Source organism: Oryx dammah, unplaced genomic scaffold (genome assembly GCF_014754425.2).
Source record: "Oryx dammah isolate SB20612 unplaced genomic scaffold, SCBI_Odam_1.1 HiC_scaffold_28, whole genome shotgun sequence".
NCBI lineage: Eukaryota > Metazoa > Chordata > Mammalia > Artiodactyla > Bovidae > Oryx > Oryx dammah.
Genome location: NW_024070212.1, coordinates 45,914,225 through 45,939,294, shown reverse-complemented (window position 1 = coordinate 45,939,294; position 25,070 = coordinate 45,914,225).

The following is a 25,070-nucleotide window of genomic DNA, read 5'->3' as shown; positions in this document are numbered from 1 at the left end:
CTGAGGAGCAAAATCAAGGTTCTGTGTGCTGGGAAGTAAAACAGGAACCACTTTGGAGATCCTGTGGCATGAAGGTATACCAACTTCTTTAAAATGAATCTTAGAAAGCAATAGTTGAGGAGGCAGCTACAGTTTTTAGCTGTCCCCCCGACAAGACCCTACAATTATAAACTGGTTTCAGCAAATATTGGTGATAGTTGGCTTTATTTCTTTGGAAGGTAACTATATCTTTTGACACAGCTTAAATCATGAGAGGGGTTTATGTCCTATCACTTTTCTTGTATCTCAGCAGTTCCCTAATGCTAGACTTTAGCTGCAGAAGCACTGATGGCTCAGGAAATGCATCATTTACTTTCAGTAACAGGTACGGATTATTCTGTTGGTTCATAGACAAGTTTAATAGTTTCTACCTGAACTTTTCTTATTGTTCTTTACTTTTATTAGTTATGTGCTAAGTTATAATTTTCTTCACATTATTCACAACCTCTTCTTACCCTTCATTTAACATAACATCACATTTCTTGAGGTATAGAAATCCAAAAACTACTAAAATTATATCATTTGAATCTAACATTACTGCTGTATATGTTGACAGTATATCAAAATTTAGTTTTATTTTAAATTAAAATCAGTAATTTTAATTTAATCTCTGGGTTTTAGAAATAATTTGTTAGAGATGGAAACACATATTTCCACATTTGATCAAAAAATACTAGCACAAAAAATCACTTAATACTCCTTGAAACTATACTCTGTTACTTAACTTATGTAATTAAATTCATATTCATTTTAATTCATTTATTCAACAAGCATTTATTAAACCCCTACTGTGTGCTTTGTCCTCTGCTAGGCACTGAGCTAGTTTTAAAATTATACATGATAATCCTATCAAGAAATTTAGCTTATTAGAGGGTTGTAAGACATGAGCATAATTAATTTTGAGACAAATTAGAAAGTGATGGATTATAAGCAAGGATAAGTAAGTAGCAATGGGAATCCAGAGAGAGAATATTTGTAGCCAGGAAACTTCATAGGAGATGTAAGCTTGAATCAGATTTTGAAGGATGAACAAAGGCAAAGTCATTCCAGGTAAAGGGATGAACATGAAGAAAAACACAGAAGTGGGAAATCACTTTTTTTTTTTTTGCTAGGGTAGAAAGTAAGATAGATTTTTTTTTTTTTTAATGTACACACCATTATAATGGGATGCGTTTCTTCTGCTCTTGGTAAATTGCTTTTATTATGCAAGTTAGAGGTAAAACTTAAGATGGTAGCCATATATTAAATTATTTTCTCATTGAAATATTAATTGGTGTGATCAGATCCTTTCTTGTGGTGTTTTGCTTTCACAAAGAGACTTTGGTTGCATAAAGTAGGGAGTTGAGCTACCATGGATAAAGGAAGACAGAATAGCATATAAAAAATAGGGGGAAAGTGTGATGTTATAAACAATGCAGAATGCTTGTTTTTGCCTTTTTTTGTGTGATATGCAGAGAAACACATGCATTTTAAACATAAAATTTAGTTCCGCTCTAATGCTGACACTTTGTACTGATGTGTTTTATTTTCTAGAGTGATTCTTTATAGGATTTCTATTTGTCTATTCAGCTTGATAACAACAAACTCTTTTGAGGCTTCCAAGTTTTAGAAAGTCTTGTTTTCCCCATAGAAATAAATTTTTCTAGAAAAATGAGAACTTAGAATAATTCTGATGTTTTATTTTTTGTTCAAAAGCACATTAAAAAATATATATAGCTCTCATGAAATTAGGATAAAGATGGCTTGCATCTCATCCACTGGCTTTTGGGTGTGTAAGTTGTTCAAGTCAGAATCAATTTGGTATAGAATTTCTAAAGATTTTATTACAAATTCATTTTGTAGGAAAGGTTCTCTTAGACAATCATCTTTTGTATAACATGAACCACCACCATTAGCAACAGCAAATGCAATAAATTATAATACATAAATTGAAGATATGAGCAGTCATATTTCTAGCGAAAAGGTAACAGTGGCCACTAATGAAAATCTTTAAGACAAATCAGTAATGTAACATATGAATAATAATTAGACCGTATCCAATTAAAATATGTTTTAAAGCCAAACAGAAATTTGCTTAAATGAAGAAATGGATTTAAATACTCCATTAGCCAAAACTTATGGAAGAGTCTCAAAGAAAGATGTTTGTGTCATATCAATATAATGCAGGGCATTAAGTAGCAATAGGATGAACTTCTGAAGGGGTTCAGAATGAGCCTCCCTAAAATGTGCCACTTTGGCATATGGACTAATTGGGATGAGGATAATTGAAATCCAACTGACTTAAGAGAAACTTATTCCTCCCCTAATTACTAACAGAATTTAGATAAGGGATCCAGCACAGAAAGAGAGAGAACATTTTTTCTGAATGGACTATCTGGATGGCAGAACAAGCAACTTATTACTAAACACCTGCTCTTCTTATTGTCCAATGAATCACCTTCCTCCCGTTTGAACTCCCAGGCCCTTATTCCTGTTTCTTAGTTCAGAATAGCACAGAAGTTTTGCTGACTGGAAAAAAAAAATTGTACAATGTGAAAGTTGTGAGTTAAGTTTTATTTGGGGCAGAATAAAGACTATGGGCCAGGAGACAGCATTTCAGACAGCTCTGAGAAACTGCTCCAAAGTTAGGAGGGAAGGTCAGTATATATGAGATTTTGGTGAAGGAGGAGTATATGCAATCAAGCACATATTTTTTGAAGAAAGTTGCTGCTAGTTTCATGAACGTTACTGCCAGTCATGAGGAGCAGATGTCACTGTGAAGGATTTTAGTGCTTTTCTAAACACAAGGAGATGCCAGACTTGGGCTCATAAAATCTTCTTCTGAAAATATCTAACCATCTGAAGACCTATTCTTCCAGTTTTTCCGAGAGCACAGAATGCTTCATTCTTGATCTTGGATTCTGCACACTTTCCAGGAGAAGTTGAAGTTCAGCAGCTGCAGTGGCTCATAATTTAATCTTTGTACAGAGGTAGATGACAAGTGCCAGTTTGTAGTTGGCAGTCTCAACTACTTGACTTATCCTTGGGTCTCATTGTCTTTGTGGGACCCTCGTTAGTACATAATTAAATTTGTTTTTCTCCTGTCAATTTGTCTTATGTCAATTTTATTATTATACAAGTCAGAGAATCTAGAAAGGTAGAGAGATCTTTTTACCTGCCCAACACATCACTGTGCTTGCTTATCAAGAAATGTTCTCAATCTAGTTACCAAAATTGATGGGTTTACTTGCAATTCTAGTTTGCGTTAGGAAATCTGATTTTAACTTTCTCTCCCATTTCTGTGATGTTTCTCCTCTTACAAATCTGTTTCTTGGGTTTTCTTCCCTTCTCTAATATTCAAATTCATTATCCTAGGTCATCACTCTCACAAAGGAAATTAGGTGAAAACCTGTTTCATTTAATGTCTCTGAGTATTCTTCCTGGGAATGTTTGTATTCTGTGTGTATACTGATAACTGTCTGAACACAGAAATATATATTGTTATATTTTGGAATTTTAACTATCAGTGATGCAGTTATTCATCTATCAGCAGTCTTCCCTCTGCTTTCAAACCAACTCTGTAGGTAGTGCCTTGCCTATTTGATGAATGAGGCCAATTGTTCTAGTGTGTGGCAATAATTTTAAGGAAGATAGGTGAGTACAGACTAATGTCAATCAAGTAGAATTTTTGTTCAACATCATCTATTAGGAAAATTCTGCATTTCTTAAGGGAGGAAAGGCACTACTCATCCTAAAACTTATTCCCTTGAGACTTTCATCAATGACAGTTTTCTTTGGGAAAACACAAATTAGAGTACTTCCACCCCCCACAACTGCACCACCTTATTAAGTTTACACCCAACCTCCAAAGGCAAATACCCTTTGCTTGGTGCAGTTTCTAAGTTGTACTCGCAACCAGTGAGGGTGCAGTTTTCTCAAGAGGAACACTAACAGCATAGTGGTTATAATGATGACACGATATTTCAGGCCAGTGCACTTTGACCTGTTATCCCTGCTTCAATTTAAGGAACAACTTGATAAATATTTGTGGACACCAGTGGGAGTAGCTATGGTAATTTCAGCTTTTGAAAGTGAAGCTTTGGCATTAGATTTAGTCAGAATACGTAGAACACTTATTTTATAAATGTCAAAGAGAAGTAAAATAGGAAGGAAATGGAGCTGACTCTTAATAGCAAGCGATTGTGTCCTGGCTAGCAGCAAAAAGCAACGTAGTATGTGTATTATGCATAAGACCTTGGTGTTAGGTTTAGTTCTCATTGCCTCATTTAGTTCTCACTTGTTAGCTATTGATATTCAATAAGTGGTTGCTGCTGTGAGGATTAATTATATAAACATATTAGATATTAAAACATAGTAGATATTAAAATTCCTAGCATACAGTAAGCATTCAGTAAATGGCGCTTTATCACAATGTTCCTTTACATTTTGTCAGCTGCTTTTAATACAACTGTTCTTAACATGGTTTAGGAAAAACACCCTATGACAATCTAATGAAAACTCTGGACTCTTACCTCTCAAAAAAGGTCATGTACCCTAAATCTGACATTTTTCAGCAGTTTCATAAGCTTTCCTAAATGTATCAAATGTAACGGTTAAATGTATGTGCTAACTTGGTTAGGCTCTGGTGCCTACTTGTTCCATCAAACAGTGGTCTGTCTACATGTTGCTGTGAAGGTATTTTTTTAAAGTGTGTGAAGGAATTTCCAGCCTGCCACACTGCCCCGTGGATTTTGACTTTCCAGGTCCCATGATTGTATGAGCCAGTTCCTTAAAGTACATAGACAGATGGATAGATCTCTGTGTGTTTATTCCTCTATCATTTATCTATTGACACCCTATTAGTTCTATTACTTTGAAAAACTCTGACTAACACACCTAGAACTTCATATGGAATTCATGGACACACACACACTCCACTAGGAATCCTCCAGAGAAGATACTCTGGAAGCAACTGGGCCTAACTGCCTCATCATTAAGCTGTTTTATTTCTCACAGAATGATTCTATCACTCTTCTAGTGGTAGTTAATCATGAAACAGAAAGCAACCTATTCAGTGTTAAAGAACAAAGTAAACATTTCAAGTAGGCATTGAATAAGTGCTTCCCATTGTACTTTATTTCAATTCCAGAGGTGACTGAAAAGTCAGTGATGTTCTTGGAGGTACCTACTAACAAGGATCAAAATCCCTTCCCTGCTGGTTGGGACAGGGCTCCTTTGTTGCTGCCCTCTGAGGTTCCCCATTGTCTGGAGAATTGCTATGCGACTAACTATCTCAAGTTTGCAGGTAAGAAGATCTTGTCAGAGCTGTGAAAAGAAGTCTAAGTAAAGGAAATATGAAAATAAAATATTCTCCATATGCACACACATTTTAATGGTTGTCTGAATTTCTCATTTTTTGAAAGGGTTATGTGGCTTTTGGTGACAATCAGGATGAAACATTTGCAGATACTTTGAAGCAACTATGGGCTTTCCCCGTGGCTCAGTGCTAAAGAATTTGCCTGCCAAAACAGGAGCCACAGGACACGTGAGTTTGATCCCTGGGTCGGAAAGATCCCCCGGAGGAGGGCATGGAAACCCACTCAAGTATTCTTGCCTGGGAAATCCCATGGAAAGAGGAGCCTGGTAGGCTGTAGTCCAAAGCTTGTTGCAAAGAGTTGGACATGACTGAAGTGACTGAGCATACACACAGAAGCAATATGCATGAAAGTCTCTAAAGCTTCAGTAATAAAGGAGAAAAAGAGTAGAAAAGTTGGGAATTAACTATGGATGAAATTGCTGGTCACTGTCACCTGCAAGTTAGTTTACTACTTTCCTAGTTTTGTACCAAGAATCTACAAGACCTATACAATCTCCTGTGCAGGGACTTACTCAGAGTGGTTATTAGAGTATTGTTACTTCACCAGGTAATTGATAACTGGACAACTATGCTTTTTCCAGTTCTTTGGAAGGTCAATACCACTAAACTCTTTATGCAGTAAAGGATGGTCTTACTGACAGTGTGTTGGTCAAAGAGAAGAAAATCCCCACCCAGGCACTATTTTTTCACTCTTCATCTAACATTGCCTCTGACATACTTCATAGCCAATTTGTGATGGTTTTTATCTGCAAAGCGGAAATAATATCTGCTTTTCTCGTAGGAACATGGTGAGGATAAATAAGATTAATCATTTGAAGTGCTTTGGGCTCCTCCGATGATGAGTGCTATGTTATTTCAAAGCATTATTTATTTCACAAGTGACTTGTCACCATTCCTAATCTGCGTAAAGCATTTTGAATTCCTTGGAGAAAAACTTGATATTGAGTAAAATTTTAATACAAGCGGATAATACATACCACATAGAATCTCTTCTGTTAGAGGTCCTGTTTCTACTGCTTGGGGAAAATAATGCTCTTACAGCACAGTAGACAAAAAGAAATTCAGGGTGTACTTGGTCTTTTAAACTTGCTTTCTGATCATTCCCCCAAACTAGCCCAAGAAACTTACTTATGTCAGAAACAGAGCATACAAGTGTAAGCTTGGTCACAAGGACACATTGAGAAACAGTAATTAACTTATCATACATTTACTGAGCATTTACTGTTTGTCGCTAGACTAGATTCTAGAGATACTAAAAAGTTCAAAGTAAGAAAAAGTCTTAGTGAACAATGAAATAAATCACATATGAAGAAAAGTAGAGTAAGCAATCTAAATCAGTTAAATTAGAAATATCAGTGTGAAGTCCTGACCTTAAAATGATCTTTCTAAAAAAGTTTATTTAATACTACTGCTGCTGCTGCTAAGTCACTTCAGTTGTGTCCGACTCTGTGTGACCCCATAGACGGCAGCCTACCAGGCTCCCCCATCCCTGGGATTCTCCAGGCAAGAACACTGGAGTGGGTTGCCATTTCCTTCTTTAATACTACTAAAGTTTCCCAATAGCACAAACAGCAGCAGTACTAGGATTTGTTGTTGTTTAGTCACTAAGTTGTACAATTCTTTTGCAAAACCATGGACTGTAGCCCACCAGACTCCTCGGTCTGTGGAATTTTCCAGACAAGAATCCTGGAGTGGGTTGCCATTTCCTTCTCCAGGGGATTTTCCCAACCAGGAATTGAACTCTTTTGCACTGGCAGGCGGATTCTTTACCACTGAACCAGCAGCGAAGTCCCAGTACTAGAACGTATCCATTGTCGAATTTTAAGGGACCTTCCCTGATGGTTCAGATGATAAAGAATCTCCTGCAATGCAGGAGATCCAGGTTTGATCCCTGGGTCAGGAAGATCCCCGGAGAAGGAAATGGCAACCCAGTATTCTTGCCTGGAGAATTCCATGGACAGAAAAGCCTAGTGGGCTATAGTCCATTTGGTCAGAAAGAGTTGGACGTGACTGGGTGATTAATTTTAAGGGGACCACTAGGACCAAGATTGTGGTCTCTAATACTGCTCTCCACTGCAAAATACCAGCACCGCTTGGAGGGGAGCTACTTCCATGTCTCAGTTCAGGAAAAAGTATAATGTACCTGGATATTTTGTTTTTGCCATTCATTAAGAATGCTCTCAAGGGCAGCAGAAGCAATATTAAAAAGGACAAAAGAATAAAGTTAAAGGGAACTCCAACTGACCAATTTGATAGTTTGAGTATGTACTGAAAATTATAGTAATACCACTGTTAATTTGAGCAAATTGAATTTGTGAAAGGTCAGAAATTCTTATTGATATCCAAATTTAAATGCTGTACCTTTAAAGGTAAGTCTTGTATTTATTTATTGCATTTATCCAACTTGTATTTATTGAGTACCTAGTATGGGGAAGTCACTAGAGCTTGCCTGCTGGTGGAAAGAGAAAGGTAAGCAACTAGGATAAACACAGAAATAAGCAAAATATTCTATGTCATTGGTGATGAGTTCTAGAAAGAGAAATAAATCAGAGAAAGAGGCTAAAATATGCCACAGAGGAGAAGCTGCAGAAAAGAAGTAATGAACCAAGAGGTTATGGTTTAGACAGAGGAGTGGTCTAGGCAGAGGAAAGAATGTTGGAGATGAGGTCAGATGTCTAGAAAGTATACTCGTGTAGAGACTTATAAGCCAATGGGGAGAGTTTGAATTTTCCCTGAGTCAAATAGGCAGCCACTTGTGGCTGTGTGGGCAATGGACACAGATGGGGCAAGAGCAGAAATGAGGTACCACCTAGGAGGCTATGCAGTCATAGAGAGAGCTCGCAGTGACTCGAAAAGTGGTCAGATCCCAATATATTTCCAAGTCAAGACAAATGAGATTTTCTAAAGCATTTGATGTGAGGTATGTGAGAAAGATGTTGAAGGTAGTGACCTAATTGTGGTCTGAAGAACAGAAAGAATGGAGCTGGTTTTTATGGTATTGGGAAGGCATGTAGAGGATGACTAAAAGCATATCAGTCTGGGCTGCCTACTAGGCACTCAAGAGACACAGAATAGGCAGAGGAAACATGGGGCCAGAGGTCTGGGAGCACTGAACTGCTGATGTCAATTTGTTAGTCATCTGCATATGTGTGCGTGTGCATGGGAAAATGCAGTCGAGAAAATAAGGCAGAAAAGAAGAAGAAATTAGTAGAGAAGATTAAGAAAGATGGTCAGGAATTACCATGAAAGTGTTATCCTGGAATTCATGTAAAGACTGTTTCAAAGTTGATTTACAATAATGAAGGGTGAAAATGAATAAGAGGTGTATAGTTTTTAAGGATGCTAATAAAACAGTTGGTTATATATATATATATTTGTGTTTTTTATAATTATGTCATTATTTATAAACTTTCTTTTCATCTAACTCCAGTCATCCTGGAAAATATAGCTGTATATCAATTATAGAAAGTTTTGATGAATACTCATGGTCACTCATAACAACCAGAGAGAAAGCAGCTCTAATTATTCTTACTGTGTGGCTACAGAGAAAAGCCAAGTGAAAACAAAGGTTCTGCAGCATTTGGAAATGATTAGTTAGCGAAAGAACGAAAGAGGAGTGCTAATAGTTCAGCCTCAGGCCCTCATCTCCTAGGAGATAAAAACTCTAGATGGGCTTTTGAGTCAAAATGAAATACTAATGAGACATTCATGATATCAGAACAGGTTACTGTACTGCAAAGATATTTCAATGAGTTAAATATTGCAGACCATTTGAAATTTAATTTATTGGAAAGACAACAACTTACAGAAATGAAAGTGTGTAACAGAGAGAGGGAGGGGAAAGGGAGAGAGACGTCCAAATATTTAACAACAAAACATGTTAAAGGAACTCAGCCAAATAGTATATCACTAGAATTTAATTCCCATGAATTATAGGGTCAGAAAAGGCCCCTAGGAACTGATTGATTACCTAGAGTCTACAGAATCTGCTGTTCTGAGGAGGAGGGGAATCTGTAAAGTTCAATGAAATTCCCAGAAAGAATTAATTCAGTAGCTTCTGAAACCACAGGAAAACATCAAAAGAAGTATTGAAATAACCTAGAAGGTCTACCAAATGGTACAGAAATAAGGAATAACTAAAGTGCCTCTATAAAGTTGATCCTTTTAGACTAGAATTTAAATGTGAGTGAATTTAAATTTCATAACAAATTTTGTAATTATTGCAGTTGTTCATATTTATCTGTTGTTTAAGATGTTTATAAATGTGTAACCGCCATGTAAGTTATTTGAGGGAAATTAGTCACAATCATTACTGATGCTTACATGTTTAAGAAAATTAATTTTCATAGTTTTATCTTTTAGATGAAAGTTTAATATATTGAACATTAAATTACAAAAAGAAGTATGTATTCCTTTTCTCTATAAAAGTTCCTTGGATGCTGAAGTATTAAATATGAAGCTATATAAAAAACAGACAAGTATTTAAAGATTTAAATGCAGGACTGTGGAGACACATCAACATGTATTTATAAGGTGATGTAGTCCATAAAATTAAGCCATGCATTAGGGAAACAGTTCTCAAAATTTTGATCTCAAGATACTTTTATACTCTTAACATCTTTAAGGCCTTGTACAGATTTCATTCATGTGTGTTAAATCTATCAGTACTTATTAAACATTAAAAGTTAGACATTTAAAAAATACTTATTAATTATTTTAAAATTGATAAATCCTTTACATGTTAACATAACACATTTTTATAAAATTTGTGCTCCAAAACCAAATTTTAGTGAGAATAACAGTACTGCATTAAATTTTTGCAAATCTATTTAATATCTAGTTTAAAAGGAGGTACATGAATTTTCATCTGCTTTTGTACTTAATCTCTTGCAATGTGTCGTTTTGGTTTCTGTTTTTAAAGACTATATGGCCTCAAATTGATATATAATCAGAAATGAGAAGGGAATCTTAATAGCCTTCTAAGATAATTAGTTTATACTACACCAAAACTCAATATGAAGCTTTTTAAAGGTTAGTACTAAAATGGAATCTGAAATGATATAAACGTTTCAATTTTACATAAACTCCTTCATCTATCTTGCAATGTGTGGATCTCCTCCAAGGAATAGCTTTATAACGTCATCTTTGATCATTTGAAAAAATAATGACTCACTAAGTTATACAAATTCTACAAAAATTGACACATTTTATTATATAATATAAAAACTTCATGTTTCTAACATCACCACCAAATGGTTAACATCATCATCAATCTCATCAAGAAAAGATTTTGAGTATTAGGAGAGATACCAAATTGAAAATGGCTGACAAATGCTTTCCAGAATTCTAATCTTCACTTAAAAGTGTGCATTTTCTTCTAACTACAAATACTTCAGCTGTTTTTTTTTTTTTTGAAAGGACATTCTATTCATTTTTAGAAAAAATGTCTGCCAAATAGCCAGGACTAAATAGATATCATTTTTAGCTTTCTGTCAAGTAAAAATAGTATTCCACTTAAAAAGAATGAACTGTTTGCAGCAAAAATGTTTCACGTGTAGTTTTGATTTCATTACATAAAATGTTAAAAAGATATATACTTAAGTGTTAAGATAAAGTAAAATTATTTTTTTGTTGTTTTATAGAGAAAATTCTTAAATGGGCTTCCTCCCACCCCTTTCCAAATGTATGGCTGTGGAATATACAGTTACTTCTAATATCTTTTGGTGTTCCTGCTTTAGTTTTTGCTAAGGAGCTAGCAGTTAAACGCACAATTGCTTTTGCACCCTTTGTTGAAATGTTAATACAGTCAACAAGGCACATGTCATCTTAGCATTATTGTAAAAATAGTTTTGAACTAACAGAGCCCCTAAAAAGATTTTGGAAACCCCCCCAAATCTGTAAATCACATTTTGACAACCACTATCATGGGAGCACAGAGAAGTTGCTCCTCCCAAAAAAGAGGTATTAGGGATTAAAAGGGAATTAGGGAAGACTTCTTACAGAAAAAAACACCTTTGCTGGGTCTAAAGGAGATTTAATGAGTATTTAGATTGGAGAAGGAAATGGCAACCCACTCCAGTACTATTGCCTGGAAAATCCCGTGGATGGAGGAGCCTGGTAGGCTACAGTCCATGGGGTCACAAAGAATCAGACACGACTGAGTGACTTCACTTCTTCTTCACTTCTTAGATGGGAGAAAATACAAGCCAAGGTACAGGGGCAGGACATAGCATGGTGAGGCTAAGAACTGCAGTAATTTGATGATGCTACAGATTCCTTGGAGAAGGGAAATGTTACCCAGTATTCTGGCCTGGAGAATTCCATGGACTATACAGTCCATGAGGTTGCAAAGAGTCGGACACAACTGAGCGACTTTTACTCACTGACAGGTAGGCTGCCTGCTATGCGGTCGCACAGAGTTGGACACGACTGAAGAGACTTCGCCGCAGCAGCAGCAGCAGTATCAAACCCAAGGCAAAACAGGAAGTGTCAGGTAAAACTAGACAAGTAGGGAAGTGTGGATCAAAGAAGGAGAAAGGTGCTACATAAAAATCCTAGATATTTTTCCTTTGGTCAAAAGAAATTTTCAAGGATAAGAGTGGAATTTTTAGATTTGTATTGTAGAAAGATCACTTGTGTGAAGTATAGATTTGAGGAGGTCAAAATGGGATCAGGGAGATCAGGTGTAGAGGCTATTTCTTCTTGTGATAAACTGTTTATTCCTCCCCAAATTTATACGTTGAAACTCTAATCTCCAATGTGATAGTATTTGGAGGTTAGGCTCCTAAGAGGTGATTAGATCATAAGGGTGAAACCCTCATAAATGGGATTTGTGCCCTTTAGAAAGAGACCCCAGAGAGCTCCCTTCCTTTTCCACCTGAGAGGACACAAGAAGATGGCCCTCTAGGAACCAGGAGTGAGTCCTCACCAGATGCTGTATCTACCCGCACCTTGACCTAAGACTTCCCAGGCTCCAGAACTGTGAGAAATAAAGCTTGGTTGTTTAAGCCACTCAGTCTACAGTATTCTATAGTAACATACTAGTCTACAATATTCTATAATGGCAGCCTAGAGTGATTAAAACCCTCCTTCTTCATCTCCCTTTGGTAATACTGAAACTATGAATATGTTATAAAAGTGAAGTAAAATAGAAAATGATATAGACAATAGAAAAACAAAACTAATCTCTCTGTCTCCCTTCACTCACATTCCCCCTGAGATAACTATACTACAAGATGGTATGTATCCTTCAAATAATTCTTATAGTGACAGAAAGCAAAGAGTAACTAAAGAGCCTCTTTTTTAATATAAATTTATTTATTTTAATTGGAGGTTAATTACTTTACAATGTTGTATTGGTTTTGCCATACATCAACACGAATCTGCCACAGGTATACACGTGCTCCCCATCCTGAACCCCCCCCTCCCCCCTCCCTCCCAGTACCATCCCTCTGGGTCATCCCAGTGCACCAGCCCCAAGCATCCAGTATCATACATCCAACCTGGACTGGCAATTCATTTCACATATGATATTATACATGTTTCAATGCCATTCTCCCAAATCATCCCACCCTTTCCCTCTCCCACAGAGTCCAAAAGACTGTTCTATACATCTGTGTCTCTTTTGCTGTCTCACATACAGGGTTATCATTACCATCTTTCTAAATTACGTATATATGCGTTAGTATACTGTATTGGTGTTTTTCTTTCTGGCTTACTTCATTCTGTATAATAGGCTCCAGTTTCATTCACCTCATTAGAACTGATTCAAATGTATTCTTTTTAATGGCTGAGTAATACTCCATGTGTATATGTACCACAGCTTTCTTATCCATTCATCTGCTGATGGACATCTAGGTTGCTCATGTCTTGGCTATTATAAACAGTGCTGCGATGAACATTGGGGTGCACGTGTCTCTTTCAATTCTGGTTTCCTCGGTGTGTATGCCCAGCAGTGGGATTGCTGAGTCATAAGGCAGTTCTATTTCCAGTTTTTTAAGGAATCTCCACACTGTTCTCCATAGTGACAAACAATCTCGAAAATATATAAGCAACTCCTACAGCTCAATTTCAGAAAAATAAACTACCCAATCAAAAAATGGGCCAAAGAACTAAATAGACATTTCTCCAAAGAAGACATATAGATGGCTAACAAACACATGAAAAGATGCTCAACATCACTCATTATCAGAGAAATGCAAATCAAAACCACAATGAGGTACCATTTCTCACCAGTCAGAATGGCTGCAATCCAAAAGTCGACAAGCAATAAATGATGGAGAGGGTGTGGAGAAAAGGGAACCTTCTTACACTGTTGGTGGGAATGCAAACTAGTAAAGAGCCTCTTGAAGAAAGTGAAAGGAGAGTGAAAAAGCTGGCTGAAAACTCAACATTCAAAAAAAGATCACGGCATCCAGTTCCATCACTTCATGACAAATAGAAGGGAAAAATTGGAAGTAGTAGATTTTATTTTCTTAGGCTCCAAAATCAATGCAGACAGTGACTGCAGCCATGAAATTAAAAGACACTTGCTCCTCGGAAGGAAAGCAATGACAAATCTAGACAGTATATTAAAAAGCAAATATCACTTTGCTGACAAAGGTCAATATAGGCAAAGCTATGGTTTTTCCAGGAGTCATGTTCATATATGAGAAAGTGAAAGTGAAAGTTGCTCAGTTGTGTCCGACTCTTTCCAACCCCTTGGACTGTAGAATACCAGGCTTCTCTGTGCATGGAATTTTCCAGGCCAGAGTACTGGAATGGATATCTGTTTCCTTCTCAAGGGGATCTTCCCAACCCAGGGGTCGAACCCAGGTCTCCCTCATTGCAGGCAAATTCTTTACCATCTGTACCACCAGGGAAACCCAGAGATATGAGAGTTGAACCATAAAGAAGGCTAAGCACCAAAGAATAGATGCTTTTGAACTGTGGTGCTGGAGACAACTCTTGAGAGTCCTTTGGACAGCAGCGAGATTAAATGAGTCAATTCTAAAGGAAATCAACTCTGAACATTCATCAGAAGGATTGATGCTGAAGCTGAAGCTCCAATACATTGGGCACTTGATGCAGGAGACCACCTGCAATGCAGTAGACATGGGTTCAATCCCTGGGTTGGGAAGATGCCCTGGAGAAGGAAATGGCAACACACTCCAGAATTTTTGCCTGGGAAATCCCATGGACAAAGGAGCCTGGCAGACTATAGTCCATGGGGTCACAAGAGTAGGACATGGCTTGGTGAGTATACCACACTAGAGAAAAAAAAAAAAAAGAGAGAGAGAGAGAATAGAGAGGATTACTTACTGATTCACTTAATGAAATATTAACAATATTGCAAAATTTTCAGGAAGTATTAGAAAGAGTAAGACACTGAAAAAGCAGTCAGTTTGGAAAGGGGGAAGGAAATATCCCATAAAAAATGAGATAAAATTTGAAAGATGAGGTCTGTGTTCACTCATCTCTAGGAGTAGGCCTTGGACAAGAGAAAATAAACTTTCTTATATCTGATCTGAATATCTCCTAGGTTGTAAAATTTGAGTTGTTTCCCAAAGATACTTGGTACAGTTGAGCATCCTATGCCCTTCTAATTTATGAGATGGAATCTCAGACTTTTAGCCAAATTTTGCACGTATACAGAAATGTACTATCTGTTAAGTGGCTAGGTCAGAGTTCTCTACAGTGGGTGGATTCCACAGGCTGGCTTCATTTGAAATGCTAATTATCTTAGAGCAGTTTTTTTTCCCCATATAGATTTCAGCACACATGATCTGAGGCATAGTTATTGTTATTAGCCACTCTGAAAAGAAAATGTGAAGCATAAAATGGGACAACAGAGGAATGACTGAATGGGAGGACCTGGAACAAAGAATGTCTTCCTCTAGAATATGACACAAGACTGAAAATAGAAGTGGAAATGATGAAAAAGATGCTTAGGTATTCAAGAATGGAGAGGCAAGGCAAATATATAGTACACTGAAAAGTAGAACAATCTGTCTTCATATCATAGTAGAATTAAACCAGAAATCAATAACAGAAAGATAATTGGAAACTCATCAAAACAACACACTCCTAAATCACACTGGGATCAAAGCAGAAATCTCAGGAGAAATTTAAAAAATATTTTGAAGCAAATTAAAACACAACTTATCAAAATTTGTGGGATGCAGAAAAAGTGATGTTTTGATCTAAATTTATAGCATCGAATACATGTATTAGAAAAGAAGAAAAATTTAAAAACAATAATCAAGTTTCCATTTCAGGACACTACAAAAATAAAGCAAATTTAATCTAAAGTAAACAGAAGAAAATAAATAAAATTAGACTAGAAATCAATGAAATTGAAAACAGGAAATTAATGGAGAAAATCTATCAAATCAAAGGCTGATATTTGAGAAAAATAGTTTTTTTAACCAGGCTTTCTAAGAATAATAAAAAAAGAAGACACAAATTTCTAACATCAGAAATGAAAGAGAGGACATCATTTGTAATGTTCATTATGAGTCCAATGAACATTATTAAAAAGATGGTAAAGAATACAAACCTAAGCCCACAGATTTGACAGCTTGGAAGAAATGGACCAATTTTTTGACAGACACAATATGCAAATCTCACACAGTAAGAGAAAAACAATTAAACAAAAGAATCAAATAAAAAATATTTTAAAATTAAATAGTCATAATACAAGCAAATTTTGGGAAGGCACAGAATCATAGTAATAACAGTGTTCTTATTAAATTAGGAAACTATGGAGCAGAAATATATTTAGAACTGGTTGTATGCATGTATAATTCACAATTGTGTGTTCAAACAAGCTGTAGTATTCTACCAATAAAAATAAAAATTTTAGTTGTTAGAAAAATAATAAATAAAATTAAATTAAATATCTATTAATTAAATTGAATCAATAATTAATAATCTTTCAAAGCAGAAATCACTAGGGCCAAATGGCTTTACTGATGAATTCTACCAAATATTTAAGAAAGAAATTATATTGATTTTCAACAATTCTTTTAGAAGATAGAAACAGAGGGAATATTTCATTACTCATTCTATGAGGCCAGAATTGCTCTAATACCAAAACCAGTCAAAGATATTATACGAAGCTGAAACTATAGACCAATATCTCCCATAAACATATCTCCCACCTTGGAAGCCCCACATGTCATTATACAGTTCTCAAAATCATAGAAAGTACATCACCAAGAGTGAACTCTAATGTAAACTACAGACTCTGGGTGATAATGATGTATCAATGTATGTTTGTTGATTGTAACAAATGTCCCCTACTGGTTCCAAATATTGATAGTAAGGGAGGCCGGGTACGTGTAGAGATAAGGAGCTATAGGAACTCACTGTACTTTATATTTAATTTAGCTAAAAACCTGAAATTGCTCTAAATATTTAAAAAAATTTTTAAGTGAATTATTTCTTGGGAAGATTATCATCATATTAATAGGAAGAATGAAATTTGAAAGTTTTATGAAAGAGTGAGATCTATATACTTTTCATAAAAAATCTAGCTTCTTTGGTTTTTAATGAGGAGATACAGTCCACAGGATTGCAACTTAACAATGCAGGAGGTAGAAAACAACCCTGATTAAAGAATAATACAATGAGTTAAAATATTGTTTGCAACCATCATGGTCAGTGTTTGTTTTCAAGGTAACCATATGGGGTAAGATTGTTACAACTATTTTCTCTGTTAACAGCTAGTTAATAACATTTTCATAGTGACCTAGCACAATACCCTATAATATCCTGTCATTCTAGTTTTACAGAAGATATTGAAGAAATCCAAAGATTGTGCTAAAGTTTAGACAGCAGAAAAGCCTTGATTTAGCTAAGATTTGAATTTTCACAGCTGGGCTTTCCAAAGAGCCTTTTGCCCACCTCTCCTAATAAGGAAGGGTCACTTGCATGCATGATGCCTATCTCCTTATTCTTGTAGCTGATTCCTGCTTTGCCTAGCCTGAGAGAATGGTGAAAACACTTGCCTTTTCTTAAGCAGTATGCTAAGGGTGTCAGTGCTGAGAGTTGTTAATTTTTGGTGTGAGTGTTCATGATTTTAGATTTTTTTCTGTATGCTGTTCCATCAGTGAACAGGCTCTTAACAAATCTCCAAAATAAACTCATTTACCAAGGCTTTCTCATATTTGTCATTTTGAAAGACTGAGCAAACATCAGTAAAAGAAGCAATCCAAGTTCTCATGCCAAATATGTGTATGTCCAAGACTAGGATTTTCTTCATGTTTAAATGTGGATATGGAGCCTAAAGTGCTAGGAATTTTTAATCTTCTTTCTAACTTATTTTTATTTCTCTTCCTTAGGTCTTATGAGCCTTATATGTAAAGCTGCTCGCCACTTACAAAAAAATGTGCTCTAGCAAATGAAAAGACTGCTTATCTTCTATTTCATTTGGAAGAAGATTTGATTTCAGATCAATGAATTACTAATTGTGGCTCAGAAAATCCTTTCCAGATGACTGTAGGTTGGTCCAAAATACAAAAGGACTCAATTGGTTTAAAGTCTGAATAAGAGTCCCAGAGAGAGTTGGATAAAGGTTGGAGGGAGTCATTTGTATTGCTGGAAACTTATTTATAGTATCTGTAGAGCTATTCTAAACTGAGTGGGTAGAGAAAAGTACAGAGTTCATTTTTTTGGTTACTTTTCCACTCTTTCTATTCTTTTTTAAGATGAAACACTATGAAAATATACTTCATTCTTTTTTACTGTAACAATTTATTAGTGGAAATATGTGGTTGGCCATTTTGCTCAGGCCTGCTTCTTTATCATTGACTTCTCATCTATGGGCTTTTTCATAGTTCCTTCTTCTTTTCTCATTTTTTTGGACTCTTTGATTTCTCTTTTTTCCATTGCTCTCATATTCCAACCTTTTATTTTATTTTCTTTCTACAAAACCCAAACACTTTCAGAGGCCAGACAAGCAATCTAAATATGTTAAGTGACAGATCAATGCATCAAAGAGTTGTGAAGACTCAGCAAATTGAAATTCATGACACATCCAAAGGTGATCAATTCCCTTAGGATTTTATTGACTAATAAACAAAATCAGGGTGCCAGGTTCTCTTCACTGCTCATCACTTTGCAACTGCTACTCTATTTCATTCATATTTCCCCATTTTTCTTCCATCTTTCTAAGAAATTTACAGGATGAGGGTAGGGTTTACAATCTTCAAAAATCTGGTTTTGCCGTATTTTGTGAAGGGGACAAATTATTAATAATCATTCTGTACCTTAGTTTTCTTATCTGAAAAAAGGAATTATTACTTACCCATTGAGTTGTTATGCAGGTTACATGAAATAATACTTATAAAGCATTGAAAATACTGCTTTATATTAATAGAACACAGATATACCACATAAGTGTTTCAAAAATAAGTATTAGATTTTATTATTGCCAAGTAGTCTGTACAGATCTTCCTAAACTTCACTATTTTGCCCTCCTTCATCCCTTCATTTACCTCTTTGTTCCTAAGAGAAAGGTACACATTAAATCAATATACACAAGGAGATAAATGAGGCCCAGATTACCATTTGATTACTAACTGGGACAATATTGATTTGCCAGTGGTTGTCTCTCTGGTTGAAATGGGCTACTTAGGCTTATAGCTTAGAGAATGTCCTTACTACTTTTAAGTCCAGATGTAAATCTCGGTATCTTAATACAGTTCTCAGGTCAAAAGGTAAGATTCCATCCAGACTGAGATGTGTGCAAGACACGCTTCGTTAATGGCCTCCCATATCCATTTTAGAGGTCTTTCTTAGCAATACTGGCTCCATTTTGATTTTCCTTTCACAAGTGCCAGCTTATTAAGAAAGGTTATAATTCAGAAATAGCCAAATGGAAGGGGTCCCTAGGAAAAGACGTGGGGAAAGGGCACAGAGCTTTTATGCTATGCTCTTTGGGCAAGTTGTTCTTCCTGCATTTGCATATATTCACCAACCAACCTGAAAAGTCTTAAATCCCATTCTTTTAGGATTTTATGGAGGTTCCATTATATAGATGTACTTGATTAAATTATTGCCTTTGGGGATTAATTGAACCTCCAGTCTCTCTCCTCTTCCCAGAAGTCAGGGAGTTAGGACTGATAGTTCCAATCCTCTAAAACTTGGTCTTTCTTGAGATCAGCCCACCCCCAGGCTATTTGGGAGCAAGCAGGTGTTAGTTGCTCAGTGGCCTTCTCTTTGCTCAGTGTCTGACTCTTTGTGACCCCATGGATGGTAGCCTGCCAGGCTCCTCTGTCCATGAGATTTCCCAGGCAAGAACACTGGAGTGAACTCCCATTCCCTTCTCTAGGGGATCTTCCTGACCCAGGGATGGAACCTGGGTTACCTGCATTTGAGGCAAATTTTTTACCACCTGAGTTGCCATGAAAGCCCCACCCTATTAATCTCATTATCATAAACTCAAGTGCACTCAAAAGGGACTCCTAATGAATGATAGAAGATATTCCTATCACTTAGGAAATTCCAAGGATTTTAGGACTTCAGTGCCAGAAACTAGAGACAGAAACCTTATATTTCTTATACCTCTGTTTTTATTTCATCTGCTGTTTTCCTTATGATTGGACTAGGGTTATGTGTTGTCAATGACTCCGTGGTAAAGAATCAGCCTACTAATGTAGATGCGGGCTTGATCCCTGGGTCCAGAAGATTCCCTGGAGAAGGAAATGGCAACCCACTCCAGTATTCTTGCCTAGGAAATCCCATGAGCAGAGGAACTTGGTAGGCTACAGTCCATTGGGGTTGCAAGAGAGTCAGACAGAACTTAGCAGCTAAACAACAACAATGGGTTGTTGAAAGAATATCAAAGTGGTAAAAAGTTCTTTTCATCACACATATCCACAGGAACTGGAGGTGCCCACAGCACCACTGGTTAATGATTATCACTTGGTTGAGGTAATGTTGGCCAGGCTTTTTTTCAGTACTAGTTTTCCTTATTGACACACTAACCTTTGGAAGTCTAGTCCATTCTCAAGGGGAAAGAACAGTAGTGAGGGGATCATGTTCCAGCTGCTGATGAAGATAATTTGGGATAATTAAGTGTAATTATTTATAATTTTAAGGAATATTAGTCTTCATTTTTTTGTATCAGTATGGATCATGAATATTTATTTTATTTATTTTGTAGTTTAAATTGTCCCAGCTTTTGTGATTAGGAGCTCTTTCAGTTGGCTTCTTTTTACATGATTTTCTTTCTTTCTTTCTTTTTTTTTTTTTTTACAATGTATCCCTTTTACATTATTTTTTTTTCTCACTTTCTTACCTTCTGTCCCTGCTACATATTTGAGGCTCATCTTATATTTATCCTGCTCCAAACTTGAAATCAATTATTTCTCTCAGAACCCACTGTTACTTTGATTAAAATGGTATTTAGAAACCAAGGTCTGAGTGCTATGAGTGCTCATTGATGGTGGGATGTTATTGCTTCTAGGATCTCTCAAGAAACAGAGTGATATAATACATGTATAAATACTAATTTATGTATATACATATTTCTATGATTGTTTCTATATTTTTATCTGTATCAATATTAAGCTAAACATGAGCTCACACTGATGTCTCCAACTCTGACCTACTACCATGGAGTTTATTTTAGCCTTCTCATCTTGCTTATCTGTATCTTCTTTCTCCAACAATGAGAAAACTAGCACTCACTATCTAAACTTACTTATTTATCCAACCCAAATATATGCACATAAAACCTTTTTAGAATTGCTAACTTGAACTCCCATGAGAAAAAAAAAGCCAATAACTAGAGTAAGGTATATTTGTACAGTTCCTTTCTGTTTTCAGCATTAGAGTCTCTTTAGTTCTTTCTCTCTTTCTTTTCGGTTAGCTTTAGATCTGAAAAATTGTTTTCTGAATTTACATAGGTCAGCTTCATTTTAGGAGAAGGCAATGGCATCCCACTCCAGTACTCTTGCCTGGAAAATCCCATGGATGGAGGAGCCTGGTAGGCTGCAGTCCATGGGGTCGCTAAGAGTCGGATACAACTGAGCGACTTAACTTTCACTTTTCACTTTCATGCATTGGAGAAGGAAATGGCAACCCACTCCAGTGTTCTTGCCTGGAGAATCCCAGGGATGGGGGAGCCTGGCAGGCTGCTGTGTATGGGGTTGCACAGAGTCTGACACGACTGAAGTGACTTAGCAGCAGCAGCAGCTTCATTTTACCCTATCTCTTTCAGTGCAGATAGCTATACATTTGTAACAAAGTTTAATCTATTTGCCCTTCAACATACTGATCGATGTTTTTCTTTAGTTTGCCTCCATTAAAGTTTACTCTTTTTGACATATGTGTAGAAACATGTATTTGCCAGTCAGTTCAACTCCTTTTGGACTTCCCTGGTGGCTCAGACAGTAAATCGTCTGCCTACAATGTGGGAGACCCCAGTTCAATCTCTGGATTGGGAAGATCTCCTGAAAAAGGATATGGCAACCCACTCCGGTATTCTTGCCTGGAAAATCCCATGGACAGAGGAGCCTGGTAGGCTACAGTCCATTGGGTCACAAAGAGTCGGACATGACTAAATGAGTTCACTCACTCACTCACTCACTCAACTCCTTTTGAACTCAGAAAGGTAAGTTTAGATCAGGATCTCCATACAGAAGTTCTGCAATAAGAGCACATCTCATCGTTTCCTATTCACACAACCAATGTCTATCAAGTTACTCCCTCAGTGTTCTCCAAAGAATCAGAATGGAGGCAATTCTGCCATTGCCTTCAAATATTCCAGCAGAAGATATATTGAGTGGTTATGTTAACAAAGACCTGAAACTTGGAGAAATCTTTGTAATATAAAATATTATGTATACATATGAAATATTTTTGTATCTTATGAAAGAAAAAAGCAAAAACTAATCTTAACATATAATGTTGTGTACACTTTTTCCATCTTTATTTTCTCTAGTTTCAGTTCAGTCAGTTCAGTAGCTCAGTTGTTTCTGACTCTTTGCAACCCCACGGACTGTAGCACACCAAGACTTCCTGTCCATCATCAACTCTTGGAGTTTACCCAGACTCATGTCCATTGAGTTGGTGATGCCATCCAACCATCTCATCCTCTGTCATCCCTTTCTGCTCCCTCCCTCAATCTTTCCCAGTATCAGCAGCTTTTCCAATGAGTCAGTTCTTTGCATCAGGTGGCCAAAGTATTGGAATTTCAGCTTCAGCATCCGTTCTTCCAATGAATATTCAGGACTGATTTCCTTTAGGATGGACTGGTTGAATCTCCTTGCAGTCCAAGGGACTCTCAACAGTCTTCTCCAACACCACATTTCAAAAGCATCAACTCTTCAGTGCTCAGCTTTCTTTAGAGTCCAACTCTCACATCCATACATGACCACTGGAAAAACCATAGCCTTGACTAGACAGACATTTGTTGAAAAAGTAATGTCTCTCCTATTTAATATGCTGTTTAGGTTGGTCATAACTTTTCTTCTAAGGGGCAAATGTCTTTTAACTTCATGGCTTCAGTTACCATTTCCAGTGATTTTGAAGCCCCCCAAAAGGTGATGGCATTCCAGTTGAGCTATTTCAAATCCTGAAAGATGATGCTGTAAAAGTGCTGCACTCAATATGCCAGCAAATTTGGAAAACTCAGCAGTGGCCACAGGACTGGAAAAGGTCAGTTTTCCTTCCAATCCCAAAGAAAGGCAATGCCAAAGAATGCTCAAACTACCGCACAATTGCACTCATCTCACATGCTAGTAAAGTAATGCTCTAAATTCTCCAAGCCAGGCTTCAGCAATACGTGAACTGTGAACTTCCAGATGTTCAAGCTGGTTTTAGAAAAGGCAGAGGAACCAGAGATCAAATTGCCAACATCCGCTGGATCATGGAAAAAGCAAGAGAGTTCCAGAAAAGCATCTATTTCTGCTTTCTTGACTATGCCAAAGCCTTTGACTGTGTGGATCACAGTAAACTGGAACATACTGAGAGAGATGGGAATACCAGACCACCTGAACTGCCTCTTGAGAAATCTGTATGCAGGTCAGGAAGCAACAGTTAGAACTGGGCATGGAACAACAGATTGGTTCCAAATAGGAAAAGGAGTACGTCAAGGCTGTATATTGTCACCCTGCTTATTTAACTTCTATGCAGAATACATCATGAGAAACGCTGGACTGGAAGAAACACAAGCTGGAATCAAGATTGCCAGGAGAAATATCAATAACCTCAGATATGCAGATGACACCACCCTTATGGCAGAAAGTGAAGAGGAACTAACAAGCCTTCTGATGAGAGTGAAAGAGGAGAGTGAAAAAGTTGGCTTAAAGCTCAACATTCAGAAAACAAAGATCATGGCATCCGGTCCCATCACTTCATGGAAAATAGATGAGGAAACAGTGGAAACGGTGTCAGACTTTATTTTTTTGAGCTCCAAAATCACTGCAGATGGTGACTGCAGCCATGAAATTAAAAGACACTTATTCCTTGGAAGAAAAGTTATGACCAACCTAGATAGCATATTGAAAAGCAGAGACATTACTTTGCCAACAAAGGTCCGTCTAGTCAAGGTTATGGTTTTTCCCCTGGTCGTGTATGGATGTGAGAGTTGGACTGTGAAGAAGGCTGAGCGCCGAAGAATTGATGCTTTTGAGCTGTTGTTTTGGAGAAGACTCTTGAGAGTCCCCTGGACTGCAAGGAGATCCAACCAGTCCATTCTGAAGGAGATCAGCCCTGGGATTTCTTTAGAAGGAATGATGCTAAAGCTGAAACTCCAGTACTTTGGCCACCTCATGCAAAGAGTTGACTGATTGGAAAAGACTTTGATGCTGGGAGGGACTGAGGACAGGAGGAGAAGGGGACGACAGAGGATGAGATGGCTGGATGTCATCACTGACTCGATGGACGTGAATCTGAGTCAACTCCGGGAGATGGTGATGGACAGGGAGGCCTGGTGTGCTGTGATTCATGGGTTTGCATGAGTCGGACACAACTGAATGACTGAACTGAACTGAACTGAAAATAAAGTCTGTCACTGTTTCCGTTGTTTCCCCATCTATTTGCCATGAAGTGATGAGACCAGATGTCATGATCTTAATTTTCTGAATATTGAGTTTTAAGCCAACTTTTTACTTTCCTCTTTCACTTTCATCAAGAGGCTCTTAAGTTCTTCTTCACTTTTGCCATAAGGGTGGTGTCATCTGCATATCTGTGGTTATTGACATTTTCCCTAGCAATCTTGATTCTAGCTTGTGCTTCACCCTGCCTGGGATGTCTTGTGATGTACTCTGCACACAAGTTAAATAAGCAGGATGACAATATACAACCGTGACATACTCCTTTCCAGATTTGGAACCAGTCTGTTGTTCCATGTCTAGTTTTAACTGTTTCTTCCAGACCTGCATACAGATTTCTCAAGAGGCAGGTCAGGAGGTATTATTATTCCCATCTCTTGAACAGTTTTCCACAGTTTGTTGTGATACACACAGTTAAAGGCTTTGGCATAGTCAATAAAGCAGAAATAGATGTTTTTCTGGAAGTATCTTGCTTTTGCAATGATCCAACAGATGTTGACAATTTGATCTCTGATGCCTCTGCCTTTTCTAAATCCAGCTTGAACTTCTGGAAATTCACAGCTCATGTGTTGAAGACTGACATGGAGAATTTTGAGCATTATTTTACTAGTGTGTGAGATGAGTGCAATTGT